Consider the following 13067-nt stretch of genomic DNA (forward strand, 5'->3'; position numbering starts at 1 on the left):
TGAAGCCAGGAGCCAGGAATTCCATCAGGGTCTCTCATGTGGGTGGCAAGGATCCAAGTATTAGAGCCACCAGCTGCTGCCTCCCAGGTTGTGTGTTGGCAGGAAGGCTCATTAGAAGCGGAGCTGGAGGTGGGACTCCATCCTGGGCACTCGCATATGGGCTGCCAACGTCCCAAGTAGCAGCTAAGCCTGCTGCATCACAACACGTGTCTCACCTGATCACGATTTCAAGTCCTCCATCGTGGCTATTAAGAGTAAAGTCCAGGATTTGTTTTACAACAACAGAAAGCTAATCTATAAGCCATACCTTCAAAATCACATTTGTTTTCTTTAAAAATGAAGTCAGTAGACTGACCTTAGGGTTTTTTATTTTCCATGCAGCTCCATGCCAGATCAATGACAATATCAGAGATAGAACTTGGTTGTTTGGCATTTCATCTTCCGAGTACTGCAAAAAGTAGGTGTGTCAGTTCAGCTGAGTTTCTTTGTGATGTTGTCATATCAGTAAAACGTTAGGGTTTTCTGCTAGGCATGAACTCTCTTGGGTTGTGTTACCCTGTTTGCTGCTTACTGTCAAGTTGCTGAAAGAATGTTCTTAGGATGATCTGAGAGGTAGTGGCAAATGAGTGCTCTTCCTCAGGTATTTTGCTGATTTTTCAGAATGCCTACTAATAGGGAATTTCAACAAAACTGTAATATGTGAGAGTGTTCTATAAAATCTGTTCTATAATGTTTTATAAAACATTTCTGTTCCCTTTAGTTTGATGTGGGAGAGCCCCTTTTGCATAGATTTGCTGCTCCTCCAAGTTAGATTTAGTTTCTGTCTGAATTGTTCCCTAATTTGTCAACAGTTCTCACCTCCGGTGAGCTCCTTACCCTTGGGTGACACCGTGGTTTATATTTCTGAACACTTCCATTGAGTTCACCTCTCTTCTTGCTGTTTAGAATTTGTTTTCTAAACACAAACTGCGTATCAGTGATGTTTTATGGGACTTTTATATCATTAAAAATAAGACAGATATGATCCGGCTTTTAGAGATGCTCTACATCTTTGAATGCTACCTGACACTTATCTTTCCATCTATTTGTATTGAGAAGCTCTAAATTATTTAGAGGATGTTAGGTCAGTAATACTTATGACTTCCTTATGAAGAAGAAAATTCCATTGAACATGCTTTGTCTTGAAGGTGGATCTAGGTTAATGATGAATACAGCAATGGAATGTATCCCCAACTTTCTGATCTCTTCCCTTTCTATTAGATATATGCCTTTTAAAAACAGAGCACCGTTTTGAATGCCTTGGTCTATGGAGCCCTGGGGACAATGTAATCAATTGATTTTCCATGACAATGGTATTTCACAATGTTGTACAGCATGAAGATGGTGGCATTTATGTAAAGCGGGTCCCTTTCTTTCCAGTAAGAGCATTTGAGCACACTCAGGGAGTGGAGCTACTGTAAGTCGACGAGTGAGGAAAAATAATTCTAAAATGTCATCTCTCTGGCATCATTTCATTCATTTTAAAAATGAACTCCTTGGGTGTGCTGTAGAACTAGTATTTGTACTTTAAGTGTACTATCAAGAGCCCTATTTGTAGAGAATTTATTCACTTAATTTATGTACTCAGCCTGTCAAGTTACTTTGTTTCTGGATTATGTTTTTTCCTCCTGGAGCACAGGGAGAGTCCAGAAGGGTTGCAAAAAGACAAACCGGAGGCTTATAATAAGCTTATACTGGCTCACGTGTGAAGCTTAGGCTACTATAGATTTTCCAGAAAATCAAATATGGATGTGACGGAAATATCTTTTCTAGCTAGGAGAAGCGACTCATTATGGGACTGTTAACTGTGCAACCCCTGCGAGTGTCTTTAAGCACTTAAAAGCTGATGCGTAGTGGCAGGAGCTCCAGAGGAGCAGAACCTGATGCGGCAGTCCCAGAGGACGGCTTTACAGTGAGTGCTTCCCCATGGGAAGTGGCTTCACATGGGCCCGGGAAGATGGCGTGTGGACAATGTTCTCGTCCAGCTAACTGGAAAAGCACATTTCCAGAGAGTAGAGTCTTTTACTAAAAAATTGAATGTGGGGCTGGCGCTGTGGCATAGTGGGTAAAGCCACCACCTGCAGTGCTGGCATCCTATATGGGTGCCCGTTCTAGTCCTGGCTGCTCCACTTCCTGTCCAGCTCTCTGCTATGGCCTGGGAAAGCAGTAGAAGATGGCTCAAGCCCTTGGGCCCCTGCACCCACTTGGGAGACCTGGAAGAAGCTCCTGGCTTCGGATTGGCAAAGCTCCAGCTCCAGCTGTTGTGGCCAATTGGGGACTGAACCAGAGGATGGAAGACTCCCCTCCCACACACACTTTTCTGCCTCGCCTTCTCTCTGTGTAACTGTGACTTTCAAATAAAATAAATCTTAAAAAAAAAAATTGAAGGTGAACGTGCTGAAAAATATGTGGATGCAATAAATTTTATAGAAATGAGACAAGGTCAGACATTGTTCAGCTTTTAGTGTTAAAAAGTCTGTCTCCTATGCCTTGGTGATGTGAAGACAACATAACTGAGGAGTTGTAGGAGATGCCGGTGTGCGGGACAAGGCTGAGTTCACGGACTAATCCAGTAAAATACCAGACTCTGCTAGAGGTGTTAGACTTCCTCACTCTGTTCTTTGGTCACTCTCTTTGTGTTGCCATTGCTTAAGGGAAACTCTGCAGGGTTTCTTTGTCCTGTTTTTGTCCTGATTTCTTCCTGACTTGGAGTTGTGTGGAAACTTCTCTCTCCCACGTGGGAGAGCTCTTTTTCACAGTGGGCAATGAAAGTACATCCCTGGTTTAATGCATGAAGGACCCTCCCTACTTCTCAGTTTTCTTTGGCAAAGGCTGAACTGCTTCCACAAAGCCTTGGCTGCTTCTTCCTATTGGTGGTGGCCTTTCTTTCCTGCTAGTCGGCTTCGGGGGCCTTTGGACTAAAGGATGGTGTTTGGGCACAGATTATTGTCTTCTTTCTTGTGGTCTCCATTGAGATGACCACTGGGAATATTTAGCATTTTAATTAAGGATTTTTTAAAAAACTTTAAGAAAAGTTTTTAGTTTATATAAATGAAATAAATTTCATGTATTTCTTTCATATCACTTTAACAGTATAAGGATACTTGCCACCAAACCCTCCCTCTTTCCATCACTCCCACTCTCCCTCCTTTCCTTATTTTTCTTTTTATAATAATACACTTTTAATTTTTTTATAATCCCAAGTTTATAATCCAAAATTAACCCTCTGCTGAATAAAGAATTCAACAAGCAATGAATAGAAAAACCACTGTTCCTCAAGAATATAGACAAGGGCTATAAACAATAAATAATCTCAAAATGTTAATTGTGCTTGTATACATTGCCTTTTTGTACTCTGTATATTACCACAAATTAGGGAAAACATGATATTTGTCTTTTTGGGACTGGCTTATTTCACTAAGCATTTTGGTCTCCAGGAGAAAGATCAGATTAGTAACTGTATGAAAACATTGTTTTATTCACAAGCCCAAACTTAAAAATATTTGGATACCTAATAATTTCTTGCTCTTGGAATTCATTTCCTCTTCCTGTTTTAAAAACATAACAATCATACCTATAGGTTTGATGTTATGTGAGTGTATGTATATTTATTCTACATCTCAGAAGAATTAACAAGTGGAAATTGGTTTTAGGGAAATGTTAATTTGTTTAATCATTTGCTCATTCATTTACCTCTCAACATCTCTTCTCGGCCTTTTGGCTAAGATCAAGTGTAGTATCTGTTCTTACCATTCACCTGTCAACAGATAGCTGTTCAGCCTTTTTTCTATGGCAGAAATTTTTTTGCATGCTGAGGATGAATGTAAAAGCATACATGGTTTTTGCCCACAAGGAGCTTATGCTTAATGTAAAAAAATGTCAGGGGCTGGCTATAAGGTGCAGTGGGGTAAAGCCACAGGCACCGGTTCGAATCAGTGCTGCTGTGCTTCTGATCCAGCTCCCTGCTAATGTGCCTGGGAAAGTGGTGGAGAGTGGCTCAAGTACTTGGGCCCCCATACCCGTGTGGGAGGCCCAGAGAAAGCTCCTGGCTTAAGGCTGACCAATCCCTGGTTGTTACGGTCATTTAGGGAGTTAACCAGCAAAGGGAAGATCTCTTTCTCTCTCTCTCCTTCTCTCTCTCTCTGTAACTCTGCCTTTCAAATATACAGATTTTTCTTTAAGTCAGTAAATACTCTTAATGTAATGATAATGGGTTTCATCCATCCAGCTAACACATATTTATCAGGTCTCTGCTGTGAGACAAGCATCTAGGAGTTGGAAATAAGATATGAGCTAAAAACAGTGCAATCCTAGTCTCTCACAGTATAGTGGAAGAAACATGAGTTAACCAAATAGTCACATAAGGAAATATAAACTAAACTAGCATGACGCGTTACCAAGGGGAGGCGAGTGGTGGGGGTTTCATGTGGACAATGAGCTGGGGCAGTCGTTCATGAGTAAACTAGGGTCCCCAGGGAGGCAGAAGAAGAGGGAGGAGAGAGTGCTGCTGGTGGGTTGGACAGCATTTGCACAGTCTAACTGAAGGGGACAGGGTATGCCAGGGTCTGAGGACCTAGGGAAATCTGAAGGCCACTGTGGCAGAAGCACAGTGATCCAGACCATACTGGCCTTGTTGAAGACCTCGGCTCATCCTAACAGCATTGGGGAGCCATTGTGTGTCGTGCACACCATGGGGGCAGGAAGGGCCAGAGAAGGTGCCCCAGCACGCTCCTGTGCTTTCATGGTTCTGCTGTTCATGTTGTCGCTCATGCGACCCTGAGCTCCTTGGTGCGGGAACTGTGTGTGTCTTCTCTCATAGCTGAGCTTGTGTCTAACCCACAGCTGCTGAGCTCCACTCATGCTTATTGAATCAATGAGTGGGGATCATTTTATAACTCTCAAATCTTCTTTAGACATGAATGAGGACAGTTTTTCAAAACAACAGGTAAGACACGTGCACGTGTGCATTTGTATATTTGTTAGTCACTTACAGTCTCTCTCGGATCTGAAAACCGTATACCAACGCCATTGCTCTTACCTTGGCCTGAGTTGTCATCTTGTGGTGGTGGTGGTATGTGGATAATCACAATGGTTTCCCAACTGTTCTTTTTCTTCTCACTGTTGATTGTCACACAGCAAATAGGGGAATCCAATGATAATCAAACACAAATTATTGTAGTCCTAGCTTGAACTCCTCCTCTTGTGGGTCTCCATGATACCCAGAGAAAGAATCCCAAGCCGTTATACCTGCTCCCAAGACCTTGCCAGGTATCATCATCTCTTATCTCATCTCCTGCCACATGTCCCCTAGTCCACTGTGTGCATCCACACCGGGCTTCTGGCAGTGCCTCAAATGTCTCACGTATGCTGCGGCCTCAGACTGTGTGCTTTCTGTTCCTTCTGCCTGGATAACTTTCCCCCCAATATTTGCATGACTTCTTATGTAGCACATCCAACTTTTTCATTAAGATTATTCCTAGATTTGTGTATGTGTGCATGTGTGTATAAGATCCAAATGTTTTCTTTTTCAGAATTCTTATATTCTTTTAGTTGAGAGATTCTCTTCATGTTAGCCACAAATTTATTTCTATTATTTTTCCTAATAGTTATACTTCTAGTTTTCCTCCCCTATAGTATTGGCTAACATTCTCATGTAAATTTATTAAACCCACGGTGACAGCAGGCATCTTTGCTTTCTCTCCAGCTATTGAAATGTGCTTGTGATTTGTCTTAAATGTAGAATTAGACTGGACTCTTTCAGTTACCAATGTCAGAAACTCAAATAATGCTATGCTAAGCAAGAGAGGGCTATTCCAGGGATAGGACGGTTTCCAGGCAGAGAAGGATGTTGAGGTTTACATAATTCTATCGTGGCTATGCCTCTCTGTTGTCTTCTCTCACCATTGTTTTCCATTGTAATGGCTTATTTTCAGAAATGTTCTAAGCTGGGCTGATCCAGAGCCAGGAGCTTCTTTTGGATCTCCCACAGGCATGCAGGGACCCAAGGACTTGAGCATCTTCCACTGCTTTCTCAGCCCATTAGCAGTGAGCTGGATCAGAAATGGAGCAGCTGGAGCTCAAACCAGTGCCCATATGGGATGCCAGCACTGCAGGTGGCATCTTACCCATCATGCTACAGTGCTGGCCCCTTGCTTCTGTTGAGGTCACAAGTCTGTCCTTCAGTTCAGTTACTATGTCTGGTGCCATGATTGGCTATGCTTGAGGCAATGACCTGAACTAATATGGTCACAAAATCTGAACTGAATGGACATGAAGTCGGTTACATTTTTTTCTTTCTGTAGAAATATTAACATTATAGTTAAAAATGTGCTGGCAGTGTTAATCTGTAATATAACTATTGTAGTATCTGCAAAAAACTTCTGAAGCTGAGCTTTTGTTCATATTTTGCCCCAGTGTACTCATATAAGCAGTTGTAATCCCATATAATTTGTTTTCTCTATTTATAAGGTGGATATAAAAATGCCAATATATGAAATATTGACTGTAAAATAAGATAAAATGATTCATAGCTTAACATAGATGAATTTTTTGAAATTAAGTTATTTGAAAGGGAGAGAGAGAGAGAGAGAGAGAGAGAATGAGAATCTTCCATCTGCAGGTTCACTCCCCAAATGGCTACAACAACAGGGGCTGGGCCTGCTCAAGCCAGGAGCCAGGAACTCCATCTGGGTCTACCATGTGGGTGGTGAGAACCCAAGTGCTTGAGCTGTCAGCTGCTGCCTCCCAGGCACAATAGCAGGAAGCTGGATTGGAAACAGAGGCAGGCCATGAACCCAGGAACTCCAATATGGGATGCAGGTGGTCCGCACAGTGGCTTAACCTGCTGTGCTAGAACACTCTCCTGGACATAACACTCTTATGTCATTGAACCAGTGCCATTTAAAGTAGAAACACAATTAATAAAAGTTTAGAAGTGGGGAGAGAGATGGAACAGAGCATTTTTTTTACTTTTAAGTATTCTGATATGCCTTTACCTTTCATCAGGATGATTCAGTTTTCCTCCAAGAAATTTATTACTCAGAATTCACTGGTTTCTTGGAAACACTTCTTAAAGGGCATTAGGACTCTGTTCTATTGCAGACCTGAGTATCCCAGACAACTGCGTGGTCATCTTCCTGGAATTTCCTTTAATTTTGCTTCTTTGGTCTAATGTCTCCTAAATCACATTTCTTCACTTGTGGATTCCATTTTTTGGTTGTTGTTTGTATACATTTTGAAATATTTCTTTAAGAACAAATCCATACATGGAAAGTTTTATGTCTGAATAGGACTTTATTTTGTTTTGACTCTTGATTGAGAGCTAGAATTCCAGGTTCAAAATAATGTTCACTGAGAACTTTTGAAGGCATTGCCATGATGTTTCCTGGCATCCAGCATTGCTTATGTAATGTCTGAAACCAATTTGGTCCTTCTGCTTTTGAAGATAAACATTGTAATCTCTTTAAGAGCTTTTAGGATATTCTTTAGAATCCCAGTGTTCTGAAATCTTATAAGAATGTGTTTAGATTTTTCCCTAGCACCAGATGGACTCCTCAAAATGAAGTCTCGCATTCCTTTCGTTGGTTTAAGCTTTGGATAATTACATTTTATTATTTCTTTGATAAATTGCTTGCATCCCCTTCCTTACTGACTTCCTTCTGAAACTACGAGGAGACAGATGTTGATGCTCCTGGACTGATTGTGCTGACATTTTTCACATTTTCTGTATATTATTTTTTTTCTGGAGTCTGGAAAGTTTCCTTGACTTTCCATCTAGTATTCTCTCAAGCTTTCAGATGTCAGGAATTACATGACTCATTTTTGCTAACTCTTATTCCCCTTATTATTGCAACTGTTCTTGTTTTACGGATAAAATAACTTGTTGAATCTCACCATAGAACCCATTTCAATTATTTTAAACTTCCTTTCTCTCCCCTGAATTAGTTCTGTTTCCTCCAGCTTAGTGAATTAACTTGCGCTTTTTGACTGTTCTGATTTTTTGGTACAATTTTTCTCAAGCATCTTGTTGCAAGTCTACTTACAGTGCTCAGCAAAGCCATGGGATAATTATTGAATGTTTCTGTCCTGGGTTTCCTTCCCAGCTTTCATCAGATGTTCATCAGATTTCATCTGTGACTTTGGGAACTGGAAACAGGTGGACAGATAGGGTGTCCTCTGTCAGACCCCAAAAGAAATGTGGCCTCTAGTCTAGAAACCAGGGATTCCATGTTGAAAAGCTATTGAGGAGGTTCAGAGGAAACTCCCTCATTTGGGCCTTGATGGAACAATGCAGTCCTCATTAGACTGAAATGGAGTTTAATGAAAATTTCCAATAAAATTGGAAAAAATATCCAATCAAGATACTCAAAATCTACTTCAAGATGTTGTGCAAGCATCATAGAGCCCACATTGCCTTCTCATTCCTCTGTTCACATGATTTCTTTCATTTTCAAAGCCCATGCAGAAGTATTCTATTCCTGAACTACAGCATTGAGGACAAAGTCTAGCTAATTGGCATTCTTTAGAGGAGCTGGTTGAACTGGTCTTTGCAGTGTTAGCCGTGCCTCCTTTTCATTACTGTTCCATGAACATTTGGAAAGAATACACATCCTACATCTGTAACATACAAAGTTTTCCCCTCACTTCTTCTCTTCCATAAATCAAACTCCTTAATTGTGTTATTCAAGTACTCTTTTTCAAATACTTGATCTGTCACATTCTGAAAGAGGTTTGTTATCTCCCTTAAGACTGCAGTTTGCCAATTTCTCACTGTATTTCTAAAAGTTCTTTTCCTAATGTGTTTTGAGGTTAGTTTTTTTTTCAATTTACAAAGTTTTTGACATACCTGTTTGGCAGAATGTAACTTTTATAAATATGAACTATCCCATTTAATGCATTTTGCTCGAGCTATACTTTGCTTGTAATATTGCCACCTGCCTTCCTATTGTTTCCATTTACTTAGGTTTTCAACTCTGTATTTTCAACCTTTTCTTATGTTATTTAAAATCCTCTTTTAAACAACAGCCTTTGACTGGGTCTTGCTTTTCTTCTCTAATCTCGATTTTAGACCCTTTGCCATTTAATAGAAAAATTTAATTCATTCTATCAGTAATGTTAATTGATGTGTTTGGTCTTCGGCATCATCTGTTTTACAATTTTAATTGACAATAATTGTATGTAATATCAATTTCTGGGGTATAATGGGATGTTTTGATCCCTGTTTATTCATATCACGTCGTGATTAAAATCTTGTTTTAGGCTGGCACCGCGGCTCATTTGGCTAATCTTCCGCCTGCAGTACTGGCACCCCGGGTTCTAGTCCTGACTGGGGCACCGGATTCTGTCCCAGATGCTCCTCTTCCAGTCCAGCTCTCTGCTGCGGCCCGGGAGGGCAGCGGAGGATGGCCCAAGTGCTTGGGCCTTGCACCTGCATGAGAGACCAGGAGGAAGCACCTGGCTCCTGGCTTTGGATCGGCGCAGCGTGCCAGGTGTAGCAGCCATTGGGGGGTGAACCAACGGAAGGAAGACCTTTCCCTCTGTCTCTCTCTCTATCTAACTCTGCCTGTCAAAAAAAAATTCTTGTTTTAGTTTATGCTTTGTGGTTATTTCCTTTTGACTGTAATGATTTTTTTTTTTCTTACCAGCTTGAAAGTTGTACGTGTATGTCTTCTAGTTGCAGGTTACAATAATTTTTGTAACAAGCATACTTGACTAAATTTTTTTAAAGCAAGATATATAGACTGTAACCTCTCTCCATAACCCGCAGGTAAGATAAGAATCTTAGCATTGGTTTACTCCACTCTAATTGTCCGTGTTTTATTTAAAGTGACCATTTTTTATCTAAAGCATCTGAAATTTTAGTTCTAGAATTTATTTTAAAATGACTTTATTAAGAATGACTTTAAAAGTCTTTCCTTCATAATTGGTATGTTTCAAAATCATTAATCCCTTAGGCTTAATATTTTACAGTTTTTATTTAAAAATATTTCTTATATATTACAAACTTTTTTATTCTACATATCTTCATATCTATCTTAAATAATTTTAACAAAGGGTACATCCATGTCATATTATTCAATACTTGCTTTAAAAATTAAAAGTGATGATTTACATGGGAATGAAATTGCATGAAAATTGTTTTTGCTCAATGTTTCTTGAAATAATACTCATATTCTTGCAGTATATGAAAAAGCTTTGACTTCTCTGCAGAGAAGTGAGGAAATAAGAACAGTGTATATATTTGTATGTGTGGGGGGTACTTCTAAAAAGTTTGTGAGAAATGGAATTACAAGATGTTTATTTTGGTGAAAAAATATTGAAATCATTCATAGTTTTTTCATAATGCAATTCTCTGTGAACTTTATGAAGACCCCTCATATTTCTGTGTAGCGTTATTTTTGAATGATTCCTGGGTTTGATTTTGACATTATCTTTCCTCCTTTTTGATGGTAACAGATAATGGCAAAGGTGGATGATGGTATCTTGTTTTTTTTTCCTTGTATAAATAAAATATGACTGCCACTCCTAAAAATTTTGAATAGGTTCCTAAGATCCAATTCTAGGAACCTATGATTTGAGCACTTTTCTTTGAAAATGATCTTTTTCTTTCCTTTTTGTGCATATATTCAGGATTTTATCTTTATCCTTAGGTTCAGAAATGTGAAGATATGTCAGAGAATAGAATATGGGGGAAAAAAAAAACTTTCTACTTCCTAAAAAAGACCTTTAGATACAAAAACTTGGGACTTTCTTTAGCTCAGGAAAAAATTATTTTATGAGCTCGCTCTCTCTCTCTCTGATTTCTTTCATTCATTCATTCATTCATTTGAAAGAGTGACAGAGAATGAGCCACAATAGCTAGGGCTAGATTACACAGAAGCCAGGAGCCCAGACTTCGATGTGAGCCTCCCATGTGAGTGGCAGGGACCCAAATACTTGAGCCATCACCTGCTGCCTCCCAGGTGCATGGTCAAGACGCTGGACCTGAAAGAGGTGGGACTCCATCACTGGCACTCCACTACAGTATTCTGGCAACCGAAGCAGTGGCTTAACCCATTGTGCCACAACACCTGACCCTTTCTTGTATGTTTGAGTATTTTCCTTCCATTTTCCCTCTTCTGTTATTTTTTGCCACCATCTCCTTGGCCTTCCAGTTTACAGTTGATTTTCTTTCTCATTTTTCCAGTTGCTCTATTTTGATGCTTATTTACTAATTTTCATTTTTTTTATTCAGAATAAAATATCTTCTTAGGATAGGCATTTGGTATAGCAGTTAAGATGTCACTTGTGATGTCAACATCCTATATGGCAGTGCTTGAGTTGACACCTGGCTCTTCTTCCTATTCCAACTTCCTGCTAATGGACACCCCTGGAGGCAGGCTCAAGCACTTGTGTCCCTGCCACTCAGGTGGGAGACTTGGATTGGCTCCTGACTTTAGCCTGGCCTCACCTTGCTGTGAACATTTGGAGATTGAACCAACAGATGGAAAATCCCTCTGAAACTGCCTTTTTTCGCCTTTTTAAATAAATAAATAACATTGAAAATAATCTGAAAAGTCTTTCTTGAAATTTACTGAAATGACTTGAATATGAGGGATCTTCAAAAAGTCCCTAGAATATGTGTATTATGGAGGAAAAAACTATGCATAGATTTCAAAAGTTTTTGCACAAAAACAAAATTTTAATTCCATTTTCCATAAAATGTTAAATTAGTTTGTACATAAAACATATTTTATATATTTGATTTTCTCCAATTTCCTTCATTCTCTGTGCTATCAATATTAATTCAATATTGCATGCCGATTATCTCCTCTACATAAATTTTTTTCAGTTAAACATGCAGGTGGACACTTCTTACAGTACTGAGGCATGTGCACAGCCTTGGGGACACCACCTCAGCCACTCCCTACGGCACATTTTTGCACCCTTTACACCTCATAGGCAACTGATTTTTTTTTTTTATTTTTGTCATCATAATTTATGTTTGCTTTTCTAGACCCTCCTATAATTAGAATCCTACATTGTGGACTCTTTATATCTTCATTCTATAAACCAAGAAAGCAATTTGAGACACACAGAATATGAGAATAAGAATTTATTTCAGCCAAAGCGAGGATTGCCACCTGGGAAGATTTGTATTTTGGTTGCCCAAAATAAGTGCTCTGGAGTGGGCAAAAGGGAGGAACGGAGAGGGGCTTGCAACTGGGTGGTTGTTATAATTACGTTGGTTAATGAGAAAAATACAGACTGTTGGTGGCTACTGCTCACTGCACGCTCTATGTTTCCAGGAAGAAAATTGAGATACATGAGAACAAGCTTTACCTGAGTGCTTTACTACTCTTAGGGTGTCAGTTTGTTGAATGGTTGAAATGACACAAATCTGGGGTTCTGACATGTATGACTAGGGCCTCATAACTCATGTCTCACCAGTCTAATGGTTTTAGTAAGCCTTAGTCTTGCCTGATTTCAAATCCTATTTCAGTTCTTTCACTCTGTATACTGTCTATGAAACTCATCACACTTTGCACGTGTCAGTACTTTTTCCCCTATGTCTGCCTTATTCTAGCATTATTTCTTTCTTCTTCCGTCCCTCTTCCTTCTTCTTTCTTCCTTTCTTTTCTTTCCCTATTTTCTCACAGGGATATACCACCATGTTCATCCACTCATCTCTTGGACATTGGGGTTACTTCCATTTATGAGCTCCTGTGAATGGTTGCTATGAACATTTTTATGCATGTACATATATGGACGTATGCTTTTATTTCTTTTGGATAAATAACAAAAGTAAAATGAGTAAGTCACTGGGCAGGTATTCCTGTAACACGATAGGATGCTGCTAGCTTTCCAAGTGTATGTAATATGTAACACTCACAGCTGCAGTGTAGGTGAGACCAGCTACCCTATATCCTCATCAGCACTTGGAGCTAGTAACTTTTGTCTTTTTATTTTAAGATATTTTAAATAATGCAGAAAAATATAAATAATAAATCAATGAGCATACCATATTTAATATTTTGCCACATTAACTT

The 13067-nt window shown here is 39.5% G+C and overlaps 1 protein-coding gene and 1 pseudogene across 2 annotated transcripts in view; both read left to right on the top strand.

Moving 5' to 3' along the window:
* Positions 1 to 13067, top strand: part of POU6F2 (POU class 6 homeobox 2) — a 498475-nt gene that overhangs the window by 25608 nt on the left and 459800 nt on the right. The window lies entirely within an intron of this gene.
* On the top strand, positions 3741 to 3911 carry LOC127492700 (U2 spliceosomal RNA; annotated as a pseudogene).

This window comes from Oryctolagus cuniculus, chromosome 16, assembly GCF_964237555.1.
Source record: "Oryctolagus cuniculus chromosome 16, mOryCun1.1, whole genome shotgun sequence".
NCBI classification, from domain to species: domain Eukaryota; kingdom Metazoa; phylum Chordata; class Mammalia; order Lagomorpha; family Leporidae; genus Oryctolagus; species Oryctolagus cuniculus.